The 26,091-nt window shown below is 42.9% G+C and overlaps 1 long non-coding RNA gene across 1 annotated transcript in view; it reads right to left on the bottom strand.

Moving 5' to 3' along the window:
* Window positions 1-6,589: 6,589 nt before the first annotated feature.
* The window catches only part of LOC118667119, a 32,715-nt gene continuing 13,213 nt past the window's right edge, over window positions 6,590-26,091 (bottom strand). Inside the window, exons 2-3 of the long non-coding RNA XR_004971163.1 lie at window positions 18,036-18,106; window positions 6,590-6,760 (exon numbers count right to left, since the gene is read on the bottom strand). This is a non-coding gene — a long non-coding RNA (uncharacterized LOC118667119). The remainder of the gene's footprint in view (window positions 6,761-18,035; window positions 18,107-26,091) is intronic.

The raw sequence follows: 26,091 nt of genomic DNA, 5'->3' as shown, positions 1-26,091 counted from the left end.
TTTCTAGGAATTTTGATAGCTACTTGTTAAACACAGCCTTCAGTAAAAATTAATTTATATAAACTTATCATTAAACTAGAGGCCTGGTGCATGAAATTCGTGCACTTGGGGGGGTTCCCTCAACTGGGAGCCCTCAGGGCATGTCCAACTGATGACTTAGGCCTGATCCCCGTTATTTTACCTATTTACCTATTTGCACGTAACTTCCCAATTCCACATTCAGTAACATCACACTGATAATCTGAAATCAGCCATGGTGGGAGAAATCAGCAAAGGCTGCAAATTGAGACTTCCCTTCTCCCTGATCCCAAAGCCTGTTGTTTAACATTTACCAGCACACAACTACCCATACCCTGGGTTCCCTCATTCATTCCTCCACACTGGGTGCCTGTTTATGTGTATATCTCCCTCAGTGGCTGGGAGCTCAGAAGAAGGAGAAAGTGGTTGTTGGTTTTCTAATATATCCCCAGCGTCACAGAACAGAGGCTTAGCACATTTTTATTGAGTTAATTAATTGGTAAATGAGGGAAATGGGAGATGAATTTGGGACACATCAGGAGGACTCAGCAGAGGGTTGTGCTTTGAATTCCAAGAGCTGCCAATTCTACCGTCTTCTGAATCCATGGGCAGGAATGTGTTTGTCCTATTATTTTAATGAGAACTTAGAGTATTAGTTCCATGTGATCACTGTCAGCTCAGCCATAAAACCCACAGTTGAATTTCCACATCATTGGATCTCTGGCAGACACGATTCTGTAACTGTGTCCCATCAACAAACGCCAGTCAACATGAGCCTGAGCAAGGTCACTGTTTCTCTTATCCAGCAGCAAATCTCCCCTCCATCCACCTCCCAGCTTAGAATTTCAAGGAAATAGCAAAAGCACCTAGATGCCCTTTCTCCTTCCACCAGGCCTGTCACTGCTGTCCGAAGCTGCACACAGGTGGTCCTATGACAGTGGCACTCATCATAATAGCAACTAAAATTTTAATTATAACTACCACTTTTTAGGCACTTATTATATACTATCTGCATTATTGTTTCAATTAAGCCAACTATCATCCAGGTTAGGTATAATTATCTTCATTTTTTCAAATAAATAAACAGGCTCAGAAAAGATAAGTAACCCGCTTAAAGCCTCCAGAGTTGGATGAGTGGTAGATTGGGATTTGAACCCAGCCTCTTTCCACAGCAAAAGTGAAAGAAAGTCCAGGGGAAGGGAAGGTCTTTTCCATGCCTCCTATTCAGGATCAGGGATTATTTCATTGCATCTTGACAATGTTAGGGCTTGAGGTTAGCCCCTTCCCTGTACACTTGATATACTGCTTCATGACAAGTCAATGTCTCTTTATATGGAAGTTATTTGAAGTTGCTTGAGAAATGTAGACTTATTTTAAGAAAGACCGTAAACGCCTATGCTGTAGAAATAAAAAGTAACTCATAAAACCCCTTGAGCACACACACCAAAAAGATCTTTGAGGCAGTGCTATTTTTGTATTCTTTCAAACTGTACCCATAAAAGAAGTTTATGTTTTCTGTTTTTTTCCTTACTATTATTTACTTATTGCTTTTCTGAGTACCAGCTGTGTGCAGGTCCTGCATTTGGGGGTAAGGGCATTCAAATAAATCAGTCATAGACTCAATCTTTGCAGGGTCTGTGGCCAAGGAAACAGACATTTACAATAGGGTGTTATGGGAATTAAGATAGAGGAAGATCAGGTGGGGATGGGATGAGAGCTGGGGAACACAGAGTCCAAGGAGACTGCAAAAAAGAGATGAGCTAGGCCTTGGAGGACACCTCTCTGTGCCTCAGTTTCTTGATCTGATAATTGTGTCCACCTCAAAGAGTTGTGGGAAAATGAAATTGTCCATGTCAAAGAGTGGGGCATAGAAAGGACTCTGTAAACAGTAGCTGGTTATGGGCACCCTGTAGGTAAAGGCATGGAGGTGTTTAAGATGAGTGAGCATGTCCCAGAGTGTCTGGAGTACAGGGTACATGGACTGAGTTATGGAAGACAAAACGAGACAGCAAGAAGATAACAGGGCAGCAAGAGGACAACAGGATTCATGGGTGCCTGCTCCGAGCATTATCTCCTTCAAATCTGACAATAAATTCCTCCGATTGAACTATTCTCACTCCCAGTTCACAGATGAAGAAATTGAGGCTCAGAGAAGTGAAGTCACTTGTTTACGTTGCACAACTGGGAAATGGCAGAGCTGAGAACCCAGATTTCACTCCAAAGCCACTCTCTCCCACTCTCTGAGGTGGGCTGAAAACATGCCAGACTTAGAGGGATGGGGAAGTTGTCAAAGGCTCTCATGCAGGAGACTGACACTGTTGGAACCAGATCAAGAAATTTCCAACGAGGGGCACAGGGGCCTGCTGGCCTCGAAGCCCATGCCTGCCAGGGATTTAGCAGGAAGAACTGGCTTTTGTTCTGGATGAATCAGCCCAGCTGTTTCTGAAAGCCCAGCCCCACTCTTCTGGGCTCAGCAGACCAGAAGGCATTCAGCTGTCTCCGTAGGTTACCAGCAGGGTGGGAGGGACAGCACTTTGTACATTGAACTACAGTATTTACAGAGTGTTATATTATCACAACACGGAACAATGGGCTTTTCAATGTCTTGTGCTCCATGCTGTAGTGAAAACACAATCAGGCCAGCAAGTCACCTAGAGTGACTTGACATAAAGGCAGATGTTGGAAGGACAGTTTACTGGAACTTATGAGACAGGTGCCCTCTGGCTCTCATTGGGGCAGGACATTCATGCTGAGGCCATTGCAACAGATCCAGGGACTGGAAAAACTCCTGGTTTTATGAGCCAGAGGTAACCTCTCTTAGAAATCGTTACCTCTAATGGAATTTGGAGAAACTCATAAAACAAAAAAACAAAACAGAACACAGACAAAACTACCCATAACTGCTGATTGGATTAAGGTTTTAGTCTAAAGTCGATCTCCCTTCTCCACTTTCCTCCTCTTGTACTTTGCTCCTTCTCACCTCCCTTCTCCCTATTCTATTGTGCTTCTTTTTCATTTTTCCCCACCTCTTCCTCTTCTCCTTTCTCACCATTGTTTCAGCAGTAGCAGCACTTTGCTAGAGTCTAAATAGCCTCACCAGAGGAATTGGGACACCCAAGTTCACTCCCCACCTGCCTCTTTCTTACAGGATGATCCTCTCAGCCCCCATTGTCTCATCTGCAAAATGGGACAGTAGAAGTAACAATTTCTAAGAGCAATTACATCTGGCTCATAAAACCAGAAGTTCTTCTAGTCCCTGGTTCTGCTACACTGGCCTCAGCATGAATATCCTGCCCAAGTAGAACCAGAGGGCATTTGTCTCATAAGTTCCAGTAAACTGTCCTTCAAAACATTTCCCTCTAGGTCAAGTCACTCTAGATTACCTTATTTTACATCTGTAATTTGTAAAAATGTCTTTAAAAACACACAGTGCAAATGCAATCACTTTGGATCTATTTTTTCACAAATCAAAACCACCCACTTGAGAAACCCAATGCCTGATTAAGGAGAAGCTCAATGTTTCCTGGTTGGAGGTTTCCTTTCCTCCTGAATGCTCCCAAACTCAGAGGCTGATGCAGCCCCAGCAGCGGGGATGGGGGGAGAGTCAGCCCACGCCCACACCAAGCAGGCAATCTGGAGTTTTGCTTTCTCCCTGTGCACCCCTCTTGCTGTTTTGACCCTGACCTCAGACAGATGACCCTAAGACCCAGCTCCCCTGGCAGGCGCCAGGTGTCTCAGGAGCTATCAGTCCAGCAACCTCATTCCTTGGCCCAGACAGTGTTCTCAGTTCCCGTCCTCGGTTTCTCACACAGCCATTCTCCAAGGCCCAGCCTGCCAGGAGCTCTGTATCTAAAGGTGTCTGCATAGCCACCCTTAGGGACTCCAAACCTCCCCTTTCTTGTCTCCAGGTGCCTGGCATGTCCCCCTTCAGGAACGAAGGAGCAACCTTTAGGTAGTTAAAGGTGAGTTACCCCAAAAGGACATTTAATGTCATCTGTCCGTGGAGCTAAGAAAGAAAAACAGTTAAATCTTCAGCTGGCACCCTGTGGCCCCTCCCTCTGTTCAAGCACACAACTTAGTCATGGCATAAAATACATCCATACAGTTTGGTTTTAGGGGACCCATGAAAAGCTGTGGAAACCTCCTGGGCCAAGACCATGGGTTGGTAAGCTATGTATTTTATCTCGATTCAGACAAATTCCAAGCTTCTTTAGTCTGACATTGGTGGCCACACATGACCTGGCCTTGCTTTCTCTCCAGCTTCATCTTGTCCCCTCCCACCTGAACCCTTTACCCATGGCCCCCCAGCAGATACTGCTTTCTGTCATCTCGACACCTCCAAGCTTTTGTACCCCAGTTCTGCCTCAGGATTGCCCATCTGGACATTATTCCCTTATTTAACTCTTCCCTACCTTTTCAGACTCCGTTTTTGGGGAAGCCCCTTGGCAAAGCATTTCCTGACTCTTCCAGAGGATGTCATATTAGCTGCCCCTCCAGGCTCCCAGAGTTCCCTGTGATGACTCATCATAGCACTTCCTGGACCATCCTGCCAAAATAGGCTCCCCTGTCCTCTTATTCTTCATACCAGAAACCTGTTTAACCCCCCCACAGAAATGATGGTTTTGTAATAATTTAGTTACCAGGTTGTTTCCTGTCTCCCCCACTAGCCTATGGGCTAGTGGGCTCCCCACTAGCCTAAGGGCAGGGCCAGATATCTCATTCTTTACTGCCTATGAAAGTGCCCAGCACAGCACCCCGGACAGAGCAGACCTCAACACACACTTCTGGAATTGAAATGAAACATCACTCTGTGTTATATTCATCTGTTTATGTTTCTAGCCCTACCAGCAACCCCTTTATAGGCAGGGACCAAGTCTTGTTGCTATTATGCTCCCAGTGCCCAGCACAGAACCTGGCACACAACAGATTAGTCAATGTGGAATAAATGCATAAATGAAGGAACTGAATGAGTACAGAGAAGAACTAACATGAAGGCAGGATGAACAAATGATTACATAAAGGAATTCCAACTGACCTTTCTGAAATAACCAATTAATAGCTGTTACTTTCACTGTTTGAAATAAATATAAGGCTCTTGCCTTGGTTCTGTGCACTTGTACTGCTGAAAACAACTTATAATGGAGTTGGTCAAGGCTAACCTTTAAAAAACAATCACCACAGAAATCTAATGACTGTAGTAGCCTTTTAATGAATAGGCAAGACATTGATATCAATTTACATTAATTAGGAAGGCTAAGATATCCTCGCAAAATGTCTGCTTCCTTAACCTTCTAGATTTGTATCAAATATCACCCCTTGGGGTTTCTGAGTTTCCTATTTTGAAAAAGTTTGAGTCACTGTAGCAACACTGAAGTATGAGTGTGAGAGTGTGTGTGTGTGTGTGTGTGTGTGTGTGTGTGTGTGTAGGGAAAACTAGTTTCTTTTCTACTACTCCCACAGAACTCCACTTCTGACACCAGATACGTGGGTTTCTCCCACACCAACAATTCGATTCAATTCTGACACTATCTACCTGGAAATAGCATCAGATCCCACATGTTCAGGGCTCAGTCCCACAAGATTGTCCTTACCTCCACTTCAGAGGCCGATCGTAAGTCCAGGCCTCCAGTACTTCTGACCGAAGAGCTACAAATCAAAGGTTCCCGTGACCCACTTCTTGAGTTTCCAAACTTGCTAGAATGGTTCACAGAACTCAGGAAAAGAGTATACTTACTAGGGTAACTGTTTATTATAAAGGACAGAGTTCAGGAACAGCCAGTTGGAAGAGCTGCATCAGGCAAGGTGTGGAGGGGGGGCGTGGAGCTTCCTTGCCTCTGTGGGTGCCACCTCTGTGTGTTCAGCAACCCAGAAGCTCTCTGAACCCCATAGTTCAGGGACTTTATGGAGGCTTCATCACACAGGCACAATCAATCATTAACTCAACCTCCAGTTCTTCTCTCCTTCCCAGAGGATGGGGAGTAGGGCTGAAAGTTCTAAGTTTCTAATCATGGCTTGGTCTTTCTGGTGACCAGACCCCACCATGAAGCTATCAGGAGGCCATCAAGAGTCTCCTCATCAGAACAATAAATGCTCCTATCACCCAAGGAATTCCAAGGACTTCAGGCACTCTGTGTCAGGAACAGGGGTCAAAGACCAACTAACAGAACATAAAACCCAAAATATGTATTTCTTATTATATCACATCACAGTGTTTGTTCCATAATAAACACTCATGGTATTAAAAATACAGTCACTACTTAAATGTCTTTAGCTGTACATAAAGTAACCATAATGCCCCAACTTTCCTAGGCAGATCATAGCACTGATAGAAGACAGACAACCACCAGAAACTTTAAACCCCGGACTTCCCTAGAATATTTTGGGTGGGTAGGCAGCACACCCACAAGTATTTCTACTTTTTCTAGGTGTGATCATCATATTTAAACAATTATACACCAGCTTTTTCTCTCATTATTTAGCAAACATTTTTCTAGGTTGTGATATACTCTTTATATTTCCTCCCCAAAAAGCCATATATCCTTCTGAGCCTCTGTTTTCTCACCTGTAACCTCTTCATCTCCGATGACACTTCTCCCAGAGCTCTTGAGAGGAGGCATTCTAGTGAATTGGAGAGTGCAGGCTGTGGGGTCACACACCCCTTTTTGGAATCCTGGCTCTGCCACTTCCTTGTTATGTTACCTTTGACAAGTTACTTGTCATCTTTGATCCTCCATTTTCTCACCTGTAAATTAGAAATAATAGTGCCTTATGCAGAGAGTTGGTATAAAGATTAAATGGGGTTTTAAATAATATTTAATCCAATGTTGACACATAGTAACTCTTAATAAACAATAGCTGATATTATTGTTGTTGTTCTACTTTGCTTTTCTATAGAATATCATTACTTAACCATTACTAAATGATGTTCTATTCCTTACTCTTATTGGTAATTCTGCAAGGTACTTCCTCAGGCATACAGCTTTTCTCCCCAAATTATATATATATATAATCTGTCTCTGTAAAATCAGTCTATATATATATAGACTGATGTCTCTGTAAAATCAGTATATATATATATATATATATATATATATATATATATATATAGACTGATTTTACAGAGAGACAGAGGGAGAGAAAGAGAGGTGAGAGAGAAACATCGACCGGTTGCCTTGTGTACACATCGTGACTGGGGATCAGACGTGCAACCTTTTGGTGTGGGATGACATTCCAACCTATTCACTCAGCCAGGGCCCAAAATTATCTCTTCAGATTAAATTCCCAGGAAGAGCCAGCAAGACACTTTCCTCTCTGTGTCTGGTGAGCTCTTGGTTCTTCCAGAGCCTCACCTTCAGAGAACCTCTGATCCCCAAAGAGCATGAATCTCCCCTGCCCCATTTTTCCTACAACAAACCATCTCCCTCATAGGCACTACTAGGTCCTCTCCCTCCTATCCAACTCCTAGATGGCCCTAGAGGGTTTTTCTAGAAATACATGTTTTCTATTGGAGGGGCGGGGGGGGGGGGGGGGGAATGTCTCTTAATGGCTGGCAAGACTGTAATTTGGAACAAGCCAAAGACAGGCATTTAGAATACTTGTCATTCTCTTGATCCAGCAATTCCATCTCCAGGAATTTTTTTTCTACAGATATACTAAAAAAAATGTGCAAAATGGAATATCTAAGATTATCAGGGCAGCACTGCTTAAAGTAAAAACACAAGAAATCACATAAATGTGACTGGAGATTATTTAAATAAATTATACAACACCCATATACTGAATACCATAGAAAGATAAAACTCTTTATGTAGTAAGATGGGGGCATTCCCTTCCCAAGCAACATTAGTATTTTTAACCGAAAAAAAGCAAGGTATAAACCAATGTAGCATGTGTGAAAAGTAAAAAATAGTGAAAGAATAGGATGTATGTGTTTGCTTGTACTTGTGTAAAACACTGTGGAAGGATACATAAGAAACTGTAACATTGGCCACCTCTGGGAGAGTACTGGTGGCAGGTAGATAGGTACTGAAAGTAGATTTTTTTCTTCTGTGCATACCCTTTATTGTGTTTGAATTTTAAACCATGTGACTGTATTCTCTAGTCAAAATAATAACAATAATTCACAGAAAACACACGTGGTGGAGACACAAAAATATTGCTACATGTGCTGTTACTAAAGGGATGGCAGAAGAATTCATCTTCTGGAGAAAACTGCTCCTGTGTTTGGGGGGGAAACCCTGAGAAGTTTCTTCTCCTCTTCCTGTTCTCTGATTCCTTCTACTTTAAGAAAATCTTTCCCCTTTTATGGCCTCTTCCATGGTTGTGTAAAGCCAAAGCTCAGAGCCCAGTCTGGAAGGGAAAGGTCCGAACCATCAGAAAGTAAAGGACGATCTCTTCAGGTGAAAAAGTAATTCTGATTTTAAGTAATTCTTTATCTCCTCTGGGGTGGACTCCAGGGGCAGGAGTTGGGGGCATTGGGAACTGGGAGGAGAAAAAGGGAATGAGAAGGGCCTAAATAAGAATAAGTAAGGAGAATGGACCTCCAGCCCGGAGATGGCTCTCTACAATGGTGTAAGGCTGAAAGCTTTTAGAACAAGTGGCTTGTTTGGGGGGAGGCCAAATCCTGCTATTATATGTGTGGCAGGATGTGAAGGTTCAATTTGTTTTCATACTAAAAACAGTCTGAAGTTGCCTCCCTTTTCTTGCCAACTTAGAGCAATTATTTTTCCTCACTTATTGTACAGTCTGAATGTTGAGCCCTCCCTACGCTTAAAGAAAGGGAAATCTATTCTTTTTGGGTTTGTTTGTATTAATTGCTGATGAACCAGGCCTTAGATTTAGTAGATCAACAGTCTATTAAGAACTAGAGAAGAACAGAGGAACCAGAAGAGAGAGAGAAGGAAGTACCATGGAAGAGGCCAGAAAAGGGGAAAGATTTTCTTAAAGTAGAAGGAATCAGAGAATAGCAAGAGGAGAAGAAAGCGACAGAAAGTCACCACAAGCTCTGCACTGGCATGGGAGCTGATCTGGGGCAGTTTACCAAAAAGGAAGAGGACATGAAGCTCAACTGAGCCAGGTGAATGGTACTAGCAATGACGGCTTCAAGGGACACAAGGCATGGGGAAGAAGTAAGTCATGGCCACAGCTCGCTCAGCCATGACCAGAAAGAGAACGTCCTCTTGCCTGCACCAAACTTGTCCATATACATTGTGCCTCTGTAGGCAACTGGTGAATAAACAGGTCACTCCAGTAGCATTGGTAACTCACTGGATGCCTGCCCAGCTGGAGAGATGCCCATCCATACCATACACCTTCAACGTGAACCTGCCCTATTACTCCAGGTGATATATGCCCCAGGGCAAAACCTGGACCCAGTGGAGTGGTGACAAGAAAGCTCTGGGCATGGTGGGGGAAAGGGAACAAGAAAAGTGGGAGCTGAACTGAACAAGGTCAAATCCTCCTGAGATGGGACAGTAGATAATGACACTGCTGTTACATGCAAATAGGGACAATGTAGATGGCAGGGTCTGGCAAATTTGGCATATTACTCATCTGATTAAAACTTTCTGAGGGCTACTCTCCATCTTTAGATTAAATTCCAAAATTTTCAACTTGGTGCATTAGTTAGAATAGGCTAAGTTATGCTGCAGTAACAAATTAACCCCCAAAACCTAATGGCTTAACACATGGTACATATGCTCCACATAATCACTCACGGACCCAGACTAATGGAAGGGTCAATATCAAGGAGCTATACCACTTAGAATGTGTAGCCTCCTTGGTCACTGTGGCAATGTGTAAGCTCCTAGGAAAGCTTGCTTTTTTATACTTTAGCCCTGAACTGACACGTTTTCACACATTGGTAAAACTAGCCACATGGTTCCCTCCAGCTGCAAGGAGACTGGGAAATGTGGGGAGTAGATGGATATTTGGTGAGCAGTAAATATCTGTGCCATACATAGCACTTAAGACTCTTAGTGATCTGGCCCCAGGGTGTCATCCAGCTTCATATCCTGCCACTGCCCTGCTTCCCAACTCATAATCTACCTCTGGTCATGAGGTCTTCTCTCAGCTCCCAGCCATGTTCTTGAACCATTGCTCTCCCATACGTTGCTCATGCTGGTTCCTGACCATAAAATACCCCTTTCCACCTTCTCCACCTGCCTCAATACTAAGCCCAGCTCAAATGCCATCTTCCCCATTCCTGGCCCCTCAGGGCCACATCTCTTTTTATATACTACTAGTGGCCTGGTGCACAAAATTCATGCACATTAAAAGGGAATTAATTAGAGGAAATATTTTAATATTGCTATTTGCCCTTTCTCTATAATAGAAGTGTCAGAGATGAAAGAAAATTTGTAAAATGTATATGAAAATCTCCCTCCTGTCAGAGTCTGGGGCGCACCACAGGACCCAGAGTCAAGTCCCCGCTCACCAATACACGCGAGCTTCGAAATCATGCGAGACCCAGACCCAGCCAGTCTCACCCCCGTCAAGCCCTGCAGGGCGGGGGGGCACATCCTCAGGTCCCCCGGCCCGGTGCTGGGGCAGGGGGCACGGGCTCATGTCCCCCGGCCCCGACGCCAGGGCGGGGGGGCACAGCCTCAGGTCCCCTGGCTCGGCCTCAGGTCCCCAGGCCCCAGCGCGAGGGCGTGAGGGTGTGACGGCCATTTGCATATTAGATCTTTATTATATAGGATACTTCCATTAGCACTTAGGGTCCGTGAGACTGACTTCCTGCCATAGACTATTTCACAGAGCCTGTTACGTATTGGGCACTAAATAAATATTTGTCAAATAAATGCTCTACTTTAGAATTTGTCAAATACTTTGTTTGCCTTGTCCACACCCATCTTCCCACCCCCCTATAGGTTGTGTGTTCTGGATGATACAGACTGGATGCTATTCATCTCCACTTCCCCATTACCTACTGGCACTGAGAATTCTTTTAGTAAATGTTTGGGGGAGAATTGATTAATTTGCCTTCTATTTACCTAGTACTTTTGAGTAGTGACTTAAAAAATAACTACAAATGGGTCTTTTAACAATGAACATCAGCTATGTGTATGTTATATTTCAATTTAAAAGTTTATTCTAAAAAATAAACAAGAAACAAAAAAGGGAAGTATTGGGAGAGTAAATTGCATGAACACAAAGGCACTTCTGGAAGATGCAATCACTGGTGTGTGACTTTTGTAATAGCTTCTGTAGACAAAAATATTAAAGTGCTTTTGGGCTCAGTAATGTTGGCCAGAGCTAGCTAAAGCAAAAGGAACCCCACAGGTAGAAACATCCTGCCTCAGGATCAGGAGGAATCAGGGCCTCGAGTGTGGTGGGAACACATATGGCCCTCTTTACTTCTTTCATGTTTCTCTGAGCCTATACTTTGTTATTCCCACTCACTGAAACACAGCTTTTTTCGCTTCTTAAAAAACAGCCACTTGCACCATCAGCCAACAGCTATCTACTTTTTAATTCTTTTCCAGAGAGTAGCAGCCATATTCTCTGACCCAGTTTCAAGACCACAGAGGACTCTGACTGGCCCAGCTTGCACACATGCCCACCGGGCCCAATCACAGGTGACCAGTGGAAAGTCCCCGGGCATGGCTAGTTTTCACCAAGATCTTTATGGAGGAACCAGGCACCAGGAAACAGGGGCTGGGAAGAAAAAGCCATTACGGCTCACTAAAATCAGGAAGAACCATTCATAAAAAATAAATAAAAAAGAGAGAAGGTAGCTTCAGAGAGAGAGATCATAATAATATAAATATATCCTCTGAAAAGAATGGAAGATAAGGTCACATTATTTGGGAAGGAATTAAAATGGCAGGTGCCACTTCATCCTTATTCTTCCACATCTCCTAAATATCACCCTGCAGGTATTTCCACTGCCAACTCTTATCAAATCTATCTTCTAAATTGCTTGTGCAATGGCTCCCCCCTCACCACCTCCATTGCCTCACATCCTACCTTATCATCTCTGGTCTGGAGTGTTGCAACCGTCTCTTAACTGGACGCAGGGCCCTCTCCAGTCTAACCTTGTTCTAACCACCCACCACAAGATGGCTTCCAAAGGATCTTTCTTACAAACAGGATCCTACCATGCTCCTGTTTAAAACTCTTTAACAGCCACTATCACCTTCCAAGCTTCTTTTTTTAGATGTATTTTTTCATTGATTTCAGAGAGGAAGGGAGAGAGAGAGAGAAGTAGAAACATCAATGATGAGAGAGAATCATTGATCAGCTGCCTCCTGCACGCCCACACTGGGGATCAAGCCCATAACCGGGCATGTGCCCTGACTGGGAATTGAACTGTGACCTCCTGGTTCATTCATCAATGCTCAACCACTGACCAACATTGGCCGGGCACCCTCCAAGCTTCTTAGCACCACCTTCAAGGCCTTCTCTGATCTAGCGCCAACTTCATCTGCTCTCACTCTTTCCTAGACACCATGACCTTTCCCCTACCCTCCCTACCAGCCGTCTATGCTTTCTTGTCTTCCCAAGCATTTGCTCTTTCCCTCTGGCCAGGATGTCCTTCTTTTCCCCATTAGCTCTGTCTGGTGATGCTACTTACCCTTCGAGGTCCAGTTAAATGTCCTCCCCCCTCTGTGATGCATCCACATTATGTCCATTTTTGGCTGTGGATACATCTGTCTCCCCTGCTTTGCTCTTTCAGAACAGTAACCACATCTCGTTTATCTTTAATCCCTAGTTTCAAGCCTAGGGTCTGAACCACAGCAGGAACCAACAAATGCTTATGGGAAGATGTAAGGAAGGGAGGGTGCACAGGAGGGATTGAGAGGGGAAAAAAGGAAAGAAGAAAGGAAGGAAGGGACAGAGGGAAGGAGGGAGGGAGGGAGGGAAGGAGGGAGGGAGGGAGGGAGGAAGAGTTGACTCATGGCTCCCACAGATACTCAGATCCTAATTCCTGTATGTTACTTTCTATGGCAAAGAGATTCCAGATGTGATTAAGTTAAAAATATTGAGAGGGAGAGTATCCTGGATTATCTAGGCAAACTCTAAATACAATTGTAAGGTTCCTTTATAATAGGGAGGCGGAGGGAAAGGTTACCATGGGAGAGAAGGCCTTAAGAAGATAGCGCAGGGAGAGTTTTGAAGATACTATCTTGTTGGTCTTGAAGATGTGCCAGGGAATGCAAAGAATGAAGCTCTAGAAGGTGGAAAAGGGGAGGAAACAGAATCTCCCCTAGAGCCTCCTGATGGAGCACATCCTGTCAGCATCTTGGTTTCAGCCCAGTGAGACGTCTGACCTCCAGAACTTTAAGAGACTAATTTGTGTTGTTTTAAGTCCCCAAGTTTGTGGTAATTTGTAACAACTGGAACCTAATACACCCTCCATAGTGGTTGTACTGTTTTTGTAGTCCCATGAAAAGTACAGGTAGGGCATGTCTTTTTTTTTTTTTTTTTTTTTTTTAACAATGAGGTAAATTTTCCCAGAAGCCTCAGAGTACACTCCCCTCCTATCTCATTAGCCAGAATGGTGTCACATGGCCATTCCTAAGCCAATCACCGGCAAGAATAATCAAACTTCCTCCTAGCCCTTGCCCTGAGGCTGCATCCTTCTCTCCTGACTCACATCAGGATTCTGCCCTCAAGGATGGAGAGAGGCATAGCAGCTTTGAGTTGGCCATCAGTGGTGTCTATCTCAAAAATTAATTGCAGAAAAAAAATCCTCAGTTCAATATATTTTATAAGAGTTAAAAACTCTTGGACTACTAGGCTCTCTGAGGAGTCATCAGCTGCAGGCTCCCAGGCCAGGATTTTCCCCTGTTCAACCCCATCTGGCTTTGTCTAACTCTCCCCCCTTTTTCCAGAGCAGACAGGGCGCCGTGAGTTCTGGTTGTGAGTCACCAAGGTTAAATAAGGCTCTGTGAGCACACGGGCTTGTCTTCTAGAAAACTGTCCCACTTGCAATACTGACTCAAGTCCTAATAAGGAAATCTTTTCTCTTTTCTTCCTGTTTTAGCTTTACTCTGACATATTATCCTAGAATTTCAGAGCTGCAAAGGGCCTTAGAGGTAGTAGCAATAATAAGAATAATAATATTCATATATAATCGTATTATTATGGTAATTACAACAGCTGCCATTTTATTGAGCATTTACTATGTTCCAGGCAGTTTGTATGTACATTTAAGCCTCGGGTCTTCTTGATGAGATAGATATTATCATCCTGTCTGATAGATTTTTAAACCTGGGAAAAGAAAAAATGAATTGTTCAAGGTAAATGCTGGCACCAGGGTTCAAACTGAGATTTGTGAGGACTCCAGGCTTTTTGTTCTCAAACTTCATGAAGTCCCTAACCTTTCATTCTACAGAAGATAATGATAACTCAGGGTAAGGAGGGTGGAGCAGAGGAGGTGCTAGAAAGCATGAGCATCTTGCTCAGTTCACATGACCTGGGAGTGGCCACACCAATGGCTGCCTCTCTAGTGCAATAAACAGCTCACATTAGCTTTTCTCTCTCCTCCGAAGGAATCAAGTATTTACTAATCAACTGTGTTTAATGAGAGAAAAGGGGTTGGTCCTTTTGCAAAATGAGAGCAATAAAAATATTTCTCGCCCTAACCCATTTGGCTCAGTGGATAGAGCGTCGGCCTGAGGACTGAAGGGTCCCAGGTTCGATTCTGGTCAAGGGCATGTACCTTGGTTGCAGGCACATCCCCAGTAGGGGGTGTGCAGGAGGCAGCTGATTGATGTTTCTCTCTCATCGATGTTTCTATAGCTCTCTATCCCTTTCCCTTCCTCTCTGTAAAAAAAAATCAATAAAATATATATATATATATTTTTTTTTTAATATATTTTATTGATTTTTTTACAGAGAGGAAGGGAGAGAGATAGAGAGTTAGAAACATCGATGAGAGAGAAACACCGACCAGCTGCCTCCTGCACATCTCCTACTGGGGATATGCCCGCAACCCAGGTACATGCCCTTGACCGGAATCGAACCTGGGACCTTTCAGTCCGCAGGCCGACGCTCTATCCACTGAGCCAAACCGGTTTCGGCAAATATATATTTTTTTAAAAGAAAATATTTCTCATTGTGATTGTTAAATTCACAATGTTGAATTTATCTGGCGTTATTGGAGGATTTTTAGAAAACTGTATTATAGCTTGATGAGTGCCTTACAATTTATAAAACTATTTCAAATATTTTCTCTCAGCTTGCTTCAGCTCTGTAAGCAGAAAGATATGATTATCCCACTTCACAGTAAGGACATTATGGCCCGAAAAGATTACATTACTTGCAGAGCCAGAGTCAAAACTTAGGCCAGTGATGGCGAACCTATGACATGCGTGTCAGAGGTGACACGCGAACTCATTTTTTTGGTTGATTTTTCTTTGTTAAATGGCATTTAAATATATAAAATAAATATCAAAAATATGTCTTTGTTTTACTATGGTTGCAAATATAAAAAAATTTCTATATGTGACACAGCACCAGAGTTAAGTTAGGGTTTTTCAAAATGCTGACATGCTGAGCTCAAAAGGTTCGCCATCACTGACCCAGGCCCTGTTCCTTGGAAGGAAGCTTGTTGGTTATGAGGGCCTGACATCCAAGGTCAGGCAATTTTCCTATGAATTTTACACTCATATTTTCAAGTTAAAAAAGTAATGAAGATTTTAGTTGGCTGAGGTGATTTTATTTTTTTACTGAGATTTCTGCACTGAATAAATAAATTTAGAGAGTAATGATATCTTTATAATCACAAGTCTTCCCACCCTTCATCCTTTATGTCTCCAAGTAGAATCTCAGACCCTTTGCAGTTTTTGCTGAATTTAATCCTTTACAAATTGCCTTGGTGGCTAATTTGAATAACATCTTTAGTTCTGTTATGCTTTTTTTCTAATTGATTATACTGCATTATTTTTATTGCTAGTTAGAAACTTGATACTTAGTTGAGCAATCCTGTTGTTTCCAAGAGCTTTTCAGTTAATTTGCTTTAGTTTTCAGCATAGGATTATACCATCTGCAAATATTAAAAAAAACAAAACCTGCTCTCCTAGTTCCATTATAAGCTCTTTCTACCACATGATACTGCATTTTTCCACTACTTTGCATTTTCCAGATGACTAAATGGCTCCTTTAAATGCCAAAATATTTAGAAATATAACTGCCTGAGCTGACAATCTTTCTCAAATGAATTACAATGTGTAGCAAACAGCTGTGGTTTTGCCTGCACAACACATCTTTCCCTCATCTTTTTTAAAAATATTTTTTTATTAATTTGAAAGAGAGGAAGGGAGAGGGAGAAAGAGATGGAAACAATCATCTATTGGCTGCCTCCTGCATGCCCCCTACTAGGGATCGATCCTGCAACCATAGCATGTGCCCTGACTGGGAATGGAACTGTGACCTCCTTCCTGGTTCATGGGTCAATGCTCAACCACTGAGCCACACAGGCCAGGCATTCCTCCCCATCTTTTGATAGAAGCCCCTCTCTTTCTTTGGAGGAACTACCCTTCCCACACCCCAGGAGGTCCAGCTAGACTGCCCTTCACTTGGCCCCATCCACATACCCCTAACCCTGACTCCACTACAGGCTGACCTAAGGGACTCTTCCAAGAATTTGTGTCTTGAGAGAAGGGAAACTTGGCCATAAGTACTCAGGAGCGGTGTCATCTAGAAGGCAGGCTCTAAGGAGATGTCCACATTTTGGCCTGGGGTGGCCCCGATTTCTGTCTCCCAAAGCCTGATTATTCAAGTGCTCCTTCCATTCCAGGAGTTTCCCAATATTCTTCAATATGTTCTGTTTGCTTCTGTTACAAGTGATCCAGATATCAGTGCCCAAAAGTTGGTTGCAGATATTAGACCTTGCTATCAATGGAATTGTATCCCTCCCAAAAAGATATATTGAAGTCCTAACCCTGAATACCTCCAAATGTGGACTTATTTGGAAACAGGCTCTTTAAAGAAATAGTTAAGTTAAAAATGAGGTCATGAAAGTGGGCCTTAATCTAATAGATTTGGGGTCCTTAAAAAGGGGAAATTCAGCCCTGACTGGTTTGGCTCAGTGGATGGAGCGTCGGCCTGCGGACTGAAGGGTCCCAGGTTCGATTCCAGTCAAGGGCATGTGCCTTGGTTGTGGGCACATCCCCAGTGGAGGGTGTGCAGGAGGCAGCCAATCGATGTTTCTGGCTCTCTATCCCTCTCCCTTCCTCTCTGTAGAAGATCAATAAAATATATTTTTTAAAAAAATAAAAAAAAGGGGGAAATTCAGACAGAGACAGATACATAAAAGGGAAGACAATGTGAAGACACATAGAGAAGGCCATGTCAGGACAGAGATGGGAGTGATGCATCTACAAGCCAAGAAACTCCTTAAAGTGGCCAGAAGCTAGAAAAGACATGAGTGAGATTGGCACTGCCAACACCTGGATTTCTGGGCTACAGAATGTGAGACAAGATATTTCTGCTGTTTTAAGCCACCAAATGTGTGGTACTTTGTTATGGCAGGCCTAGGAAACTAACACAGATCCTCAAGGAAATGTAGGCTATCTGGAATGACATATGGCAGAAATTGCTGACTGTTCACCAAACCCTTCCTCCCTTTTTTGCCTGTGAGTAGCCCTGTAGCCAGGCATATGGCTGCCCCACCAAACCATCTTTGCTTAGCCTCGCTTGTGGTTAGGGTGACCGTGTGTCTGACTTCTCCCCAGGGGAATATAAGTGGGAATAACCTGTGCTTTTTCTGGGTCTTCTTCAGAAGAAGGTCCTAAATGAATTACTACTTCAAAAAGCTTTTCTAATTAGCTTCTTCAATTGAAGATTTGATTCTGGGCTGGCTGGATCTCTGCTACCTTCACCTAGTAATTGTAGGAGAAGTAGGAGAATGTAGGAGAAGTCCTTGGTAAATGACATCAACCTAAGACTCTCATGAATTATCTCAAGAATTGAAAAGAAGAAAAAAATGTACCCAAAGTCTCCTGCTGTCCTCCCAGTTACGTTTTCGCTAGAAGGAATGTAATTGGGCTGATGAAATACCCTTTTACCTTTATAGGGCTCTGCAGCTCCGTGGAGCGTTTTCACATCTAATGCTCCTTTGCTCTTCTGACACGGTGACCTAAAGGAAAGAGGACAGGCACAGAGGTCAGGGAGGGCTGGATGGAGTCCCCACTTTGCTATGCTTTGGCTCTGAAACGCCAATTAACCATGTGTTAAAGGAGGAGAATAGCAACGCTCACTCTTTGCTTTTAGCGTTGGGACTGTGATTACTCTGCACACAGTAGATACCCATGCAATCTGTTGAATGATGCTATGAAGTTTGCAGGGTAGGGATTCTGAGCCCTGACTTAGAGGTGAGGGAAATGGAGTTCATCAGAATGAGGACAAGAATTGTTCAAGGTCACAGAGCTGGATCAGGATCTTCAAAATCAAATTCATTGTTTCTATCCCCTTAATCCACTGAATAACAGAATTTTCTCAGGTTTAAATAATAACAGCACTGTTGGCAAAGGTAGCTTTCATTTATTGAGCATTTAACATGTGTCTGACACTAGACTAAGCACTTTATATGAATGAATCCTTTTTACAGATGGAAAAGTCAAGGATTCAACAAGGTGAAGTCACTTGCCCAAAAACACAGACAAGGTCATTGCCAATAATGGAACAAGCTGATAACATATGCCTTCCGATGGGATGCACTAGAAAGACATGGCATGGTCTAGACAGCCTTTTGCCCCAAAATGTGTGAACTGATTGAATAATGAGGAGACATTTGACAAACTCAAATTATGAAATATTTTATAAACAACTGCCCTGGACTCTTCAAAAATGCCAATGTCAGGAAAGACAAAAAAAAAGGGCAGGGGGGATTGTTCCAGACTAATGGACACTAAAGAGACATGGAAACTAAATGCTTCTTATACTGCTGGATGAAGACTGAAAAGTTATAAAACAACATAATCAGGCCAATCGAAGAAATGTAAACATTAACTGTTTTTAGGTTTTATGGCATTAATCATGCATTTACTGAATGTGACAATAACATTATGATCGTGTAGAAAAGTGTTCTTGTTCTTAGGAGATATGTGCTAATGATTTTAGAGGTAAACAGACATCAAACCAGCAACTTTCAGATGATTCGGGGGGAAAAGGCATGTGTGTGTGTGTCTGTGTGTGTGTGTGTGTGTGTGTGTGTGTGTGTGTGTACGTATAGTACACAGAAATAAAGCAACTGTGGCAAAATTAGCAAATCTAGATGAAGGATGTAAGGTTGTTCATTGTACTCTTCTTTCTTTTTAAAAAAATATATTTTTATTGATTTCAGAGAAGAAGGGAGAGAGATAGAAACAACAACGATGAGAGAGAATCATTAATCAGCTGCCTCCTGTCGAGCCCACAACCCGGGCATGTGCCCTTGACTGGCATCCAACCCGGGACCCTTCAGTCCGCAGGCCGCTGAGCCAAACCAGCTAGGGCTTGTCTTTCACTATCTCTGACTCAGCTATTTCACAACCCTATAAACTGTAGAAAAATTATAATAATGCAAATTTTTCTTGTTCATAGAAATACAAACTGATTTTGTCTGTAAATGTACAATTTAAGAGATTAAACATCAGTTTATTGTGCTAATGATAGTTATCAATTTTACATCTATTAGAAAATGTACTTCTGCAATCTTAATTGTGTGTATGTATCGCTGTATGTTAATCAGATTCTCCTTTGAACTGGTTTTACTATATGACTGGTTCATTCTGCAGAAGACTAATTGGGAGGACCTAGGGCTATAGAAGTTCTCACACTCTATGGGAATTGGAATCTTGAGAACCCTACAGGCCAAACCCTATAAGAAGAACTCTGTTTATAATAACACTCTATGATTCTAACTTCCCCTTTCCTTAACTTTCTTTTCCCTTCTATGACTATCCCTCCACCTAGGTCTGAAAGCCAGAGTGGGTAGGTACATGGCTAGCCACATCTGCGTACACTGGGTTGCAACCCCTTCTTTTTCCAGAATAAATCCTTTTTGGTGACAAAACATCTAGTCAATATTATTTTTCAGTTGACAATTCATTAATTACTAAGTTAATAAAACTTTGAAAAATGTTCACTTTGTATTTTCATAAATCACAATTTGAACTTTTAAAAAATTATAATAGTATTTGTAGTATGGTCCTGTCTTCATTATAACAATATATGTCTTTATACAGGGTGTGCAAGAGTAGGTTTATAGTTGTTTCTATGGAAAATAATATAAGAGTAAATAATAACACAAGAATCAACTCTTTCACGTACTCACAACTGTAAACCTATTTTTGCCCCACCCTGTATTTCTTAGAGAAAGCCTAGGAGGATGAACACAAAAATGTTCATGAAAGATCACTCAAACAGGGGTAGGTACATAATATTTTTAGTTGACTTTTACTCTTCTTCGTACATTTCTATATTGTTCAAATATTTTATGCTGAACATCTGCTTTCTAGCAAGTTTTTAAAATATATGTGTGTGTGTGTGTGTGTATGTGTATATATATGTGTGTGTGTGTGTGTATATATATATATATATATCTCAGAGAGGAAGAGAGAAGGAGAGATAGAAACATCAATGATTAGAGAAAATCATTGATCAGCTGCCTCCTGCACTCCCCCTACTGGGGATTGAGCCCACAACCCCAGCATGTGCCCTTGACTGGAATAGAACCCAGGACCCTTCAGTCCACAGGCAAACGCTCTATCCACTGAGCAAAACCAGCTAAGGCTCTGGCAAGTTTTAAAAGCACCTATCTTCCTTTTTAAAAGACAAGACAGAAAACTGCTGAAACCAGTCATTTGGGATGGGAGGAGTGTTAAGAGGGATCAAGTGCGAGCAGCTTCCTCAACCTATAGAGCTTTTTGGCTGATTATTTACATGAGAAGACCCATTGGGAAGCCAGGAGGCCAGCTTAATTCCCAGCAGACCTGTTTTTCCTGACATGGGATGCCTCAGGCATAAAACAATTTGAAGTGGCAAAGCATCAAAGTCCTCCCTGTGGCTGGGCTGGGTATGGTCAAGTCTGAGAGCTGGACTGCAGCTCTGGCTCTTTCGGCCTCTTAGATCTTGAGCTGGTCAATTAATTCAGTCTCAAGCCACAGTCCACAGAATGTCAGCTCTAGAAAAGACTCATCTAAACCTGTGGTCAGCAAACTGCAGCTCGGGAGCCACATGCGGCTCTTTGGCCTCTTGAGTGTGGCTCTTCCTAAGCCTTAGGAATACCCTAATTAAGTTAATAAAAATGTACCTACCTATATAGATTAAGTTTAAAAAATTTGGCTCTCAAAAGAAATTTCAATCGTTGTACTGTTGATATTTGGCTCTGTTGACTAATGAGTTTGCCGACCACTGATCTAGACGAGTCTCAACTGGGCTGACTGGGCACTTCAAGTCTCTGCCACGTATCTGTTCCATGCCAGTAGGCGACCTCAGGAATGTCCTCATGGAGATGACAGAAACACAGGAAAGAGCAAGGCCTCTCGAGTTGTAGACTTAGAAGCACCATACTTGCACTTCTGCTTCATTCTATTACCCAAAGCCAGGCACACGGTCAAGTCCAGAGACAGAGGCAGAGGACACTTCAAAGTTAAATACCGAAGGGGGTGGAGGCAGAGAGGGTAAAAGATCATTCAACCCATCAGCAAGACCTATCAGTTCTACCTTAGAAATACTTTTCGCACCTGTCCAATACTCCTTCTATCTTATTGCTACCACCACTTCAGTTCACCATGATCTCTCTTACCTATCACCACCTGACTGATCTGTCCAAATCTTTCTTGTCTATTCCTTCTCAGACCACGAGGCAGTCCCTTCTTTCTACTGATGGTTAAACGGGACCCACAGAGGTCACACCGCAAATTAGGGCTCACTCTAGCACCAGAACCCCGGTATCCAGAGTCCTGGCCCAATGTGCTTTTACCTCACCTTACTGGACTGATTGTGAAGGGCCTCGAATGCCAAGCCAAGGAGACTGGCCCAAGAAAAACTGGCATGTCTGAACAGAAGACGCCAGGGCCTAGGTCAGAGCCATGCACCAGGAAGAGTTTTCACTCTGAGCAGGGAGGAGCAAAGCCCTCCCGCTGGGAGGCTGCTCTTAGGACCGAAGGCTCTACCAGGCCTTTAATGGACCTAAAGGACCGCCTTGGCAAAGCTGCCTGTCATTTAATTGCATGTGAGGAGAAAACTGGCTGCTCTTTTTTTTGTTGTTTAAGAGAAAAATGCCAGTGATTTTTATTATGCTAAGAGAGATGGAACCCCTCACCTCCTTGAAATGGAGAAATTTAAGGACAATAAGGCAGCATAAAGAAAAGGCTGCACTCCTGGTGGGTCTGGAGTATTTAGATGGTAACTGTCTTTTCTGGAGGCTCGGGATCCCTGCCAGGAACTGAGGAGAGAGGTGGCCCCTGGGGACTGAAGAGGCCAGGCCAGGCAATGGATTCTGGCATCCTGTCTTAAGTTCCTCCTTATTACTATTCCCCAGCCTTGAGGCCCCAAACCTCACAATTTTTTTGCCATTTTAATGAACTAACCATACTATTTGTTGACTTAATACTGTCCTGTAAATCTACTCACTTTTAAAAACTTAAATATATTTTTATAGAGCATTTATATGGGAAACCAACATGTTTCCATAAAAGTAAATACAAGGAAAACAAAACAATGTCATTAAACTCAAGCTAGATACTGTTGCCTGCTCTTTCTGTGTTAGAAAGGGAGATTGGCACATTAGAGAACTTTTCAACGGGTATTCGAGTGTTTCTGAGGCTTTCCTCGATTGAATCAGAAGGAATGGAAGATAACTGAAAATAGAATACTATCTCACTATGTGGTTCAGTTACCTTAATGCTTTTGTGTGAAACAGCTTAAATGAGCTGTGCTTCCACCACTGATAATAGCCAAGCGCTGGAAAATGCGTTGGGCCTGGCTCTCCCGCCCGTTAGCTGAGTGAACTTGGGAAAGCTCCTCAACCTCTTTGAGCCTCTGAGTCCTCACCTGCTAGGGAAACGCTGACAGGACCTACCTCCCACCCCCACCCCCCAGGCTTCTCTGAGAGGTAATAATGAGGGGGAGGATAATGATGCCACCAGAAAGGCTGTAGTAAAATACTTTAAGCGGAACCTTCTGGTATTAGGTGTGCTTTGGGGAACTGACAGAAAGGATTCTGGGTAAAGAGGAACAGAGAGCAGACAGATCCTCAGAAGAGTGGCCTGGCCAACAGATGTTAGCTTCCATCAGGATGGGTTTTATGGAGAACGGAAGCATTCCCCAGATTCTCAGAAATATCAAGGAAATGAAACTGAATAAAGATAGTGGACTTCCTGTTGACAATGCTGGTTGAGTATTATAGTGAAGGGTGTTAAATAAAAATTCAACTGAGTAAATTTAAAGATCTATTTGGCTTTATTCAACGATTCATGAATCAGACAGCATCCCATTTGGCAAATAGAAAGGAACTCCAAAGAGCTGCCGAAAAGGAAAAATTTTTAAAGGCAGAAGCGGGAGGTGGGGTGGGGCGGGGGGGGGGGGGGGGAGGTACAAGGAAGTCAAAACAGAAGAAAGGATTATTTCAGGCAAGATAAAGGGGGTCTACCAGGTGAATTATCTCATTAGTGCTGACCAGGAAATTCCAGACTGGCCAGTTAAGATTATATTCCTGGGGGAGGTTGAAACTACCATTAGGTTAGATATTAAGTCTCAGTTTGGTGACATGGGCTTAGCATAAGTGACTCCATTTTGGGCCCCTTGTCTCTTTTTGAATAAGGATAAACTCTAATTGATCATTTGAGGACTGGAGGAGGTGATTATTATAATTATTGTCCTCCATTTTACACTCAAGAAAAATGAGGCCCTATGATATCAGGTGACTGCTACAAAACTCATTAGTGGATTTATATTCCATGCCTTCATTCCTTTCAATATTTAAACAAATGTTCTGAACATACTTAGCCATTGCTAAACTCTGGGTCTGAGCAAGGGTGGGTGAATATACACATTTAAAATAATGATGAGGAGGATTTGCAAAACAGTATGGACAATATAATGTTATTTATGTAAAGGAAAAATCAACTGTATCTTTATGTGAGTTCACCATATTTGCAAAGGCTTAGAAACAGTCTGGTAGCAGTGTTAACAGTTGGATGGAGTGGGGTGGGGAAAGGAGGGCTTTAGCTAAATTTACCTGTATTGTTGGAGGCAATAACAACAAGTTTCTATATTACTTGGGTTATTAACATTTTTTAAAGAAATGACAGTTATGGGCTAAATTGTACCACCCCAAAATTCATGTTGAAGTCCTATTCCCAATATCTCAGAATATGACTATATTTGGAGACAGGATCTTTAAAGAGGTAATTCACCTAAAATAAGGTCATGTGGGTGGACCTAATCCAATGAGTGGTGTTTTTAGAGAAAGAGGAAATGCAGGACACACAGGGAGAAATGGGGGAGAAAGATTGAGCTCTACTCCAAATACAGCATGGGCAAGTGGGAATTTACAGCCAGGGAACAGGGTGGAGTCAGTGGGTGGAAATTACTAAAAGAATACATCATAGGTAAGGGGGAGTTCTTGCTAAGTTGATCTAACAGGACTTTTGCTAAAGACAGACATCACTTGAGGAACAGGAGAGGATGAAGAACCTGATTAGATATTGAGGGTGATCGGATATCAAGGATCAAGGGTTTCGGTTAAACTGACTTAGAAGAATTCTTGCTGAAATTCGTGTTTACAAGGAAGTGCATAAAGTTCCCCAGAATAACCTTGATTAAAGTTTGTTCAAGCAAAGAATCTTTGTCACAGCCCTGACAAACTAATACAACAACCAAGGTAAAGTTCCTGAGAAGCAGTGACTAGTAAAACCTCACTGTGATACCCGGAAAACCAGTGTTGCAAAATGCAGAAGCAAGGTCCTGTGGAACCCTGTGGGAGACACTATGATGCCTGGCAGGATTCAGAGAGGAAGGTGGCTTTTGAACTGGGCCTGGAGTGAGTAGCAGAGAAAACAGGGGGGTGGGTTGTTGGGGGTGGAGAGTTGGGGAAATGGAGACTGTTTCTGGAGAAAACTCGTAAGCCTGGCAGTGAAGGTCTGTTTCAGGTCAGATTCAGACAGGCTCCACTAGGGGATGTGGGGGAGACGTAGCTGGTGGTGTTCATTAAAAGGATGCTTCTGTCAGCTATTGCTGACAGAACTCGCCATCATGGAGGGCATAACATTACCGTTTTTGCTTTATGGGAAGACCACCCTGATAGTCCATGAAGCCAGGGATGAAAAGTGATGGCCTAAGGGCCTTTCAGGTCCACAGAAATGTTTTGATTCATTATAATAAATTATAAAATTAATTCAAACAATTTGTTTTATTAATAATTAATAGAATTAGAATTCATATAATATATTGTTTATAATAATAAATGCATTAACTTTATGTAATCAACAAAATAAATCAATATAATTATTAATATATCTTATATATAAATAAAATATTAATAAATTGGAAGAGCTCATTAAATTTCCATTTTTTTAAAAAAAATCTTTTAACAAGTCTTGTGGGTTGACTTGTGTTCCTCCCCTCAAAACCTCCTCCCCCATGAAATGTTGAAGTCCTAATCCTTGGTACCTGTGAATTCAACCTTATTTGGAAACTAGAGGCCCGATGCACAAAAATTCGTGCCAGAGTAGGCCTTCCTTCCCCCGGCTGCTAGCACTGGCTTCCCTCCAGCACCCAGGACCCGGCTGGCTTCCCTCCGGCCCTGGCTTTGTCTGGAAAGATGTCCGGTCTAATTAGCATATTACCCTTTTATTATTATTGACTAGAGTCCCAGTGTACAAAAATTAGTGTACTCGGGAGGGTCCCTCAGCCCGGCCTGTGCCCTCTCGCAGTCTGTGACCCCTCGGGGAATGACCACCTGCTGGCGAAGGCCCGCTCCCCGGGGGATTGGTCCTAATCTGGCAGTCAGACATCCCTCTGGCAGCCTGGGAGCCCTCGGGGGCTGTCCACTTGCTAGCGGGGAGCCGGCCTAGCTGCAGTCGGACATCCTTAGTGCTGCTGAGGAGGTGGGAGAGGCTGTACTGGCAGCTGTCA

This window comes from Myotis myotis, unplaced genomic scaffold (assembly GCF_014108235.1).
Source record: "Myotis myotis isolate mMyoMyo1 unplaced genomic scaffold, mMyoMyo1.p scaffold_m19_p_12, whole genome shotgun sequence".
NCBI lineage: Eukaryota > Metazoa > Chordata > Mammalia > Chiroptera > Vespertilionidae > Myotis > Myotis myotis.
This window is presented reverse-complemented; position numbering and strand designations above follow the sequence as displayed.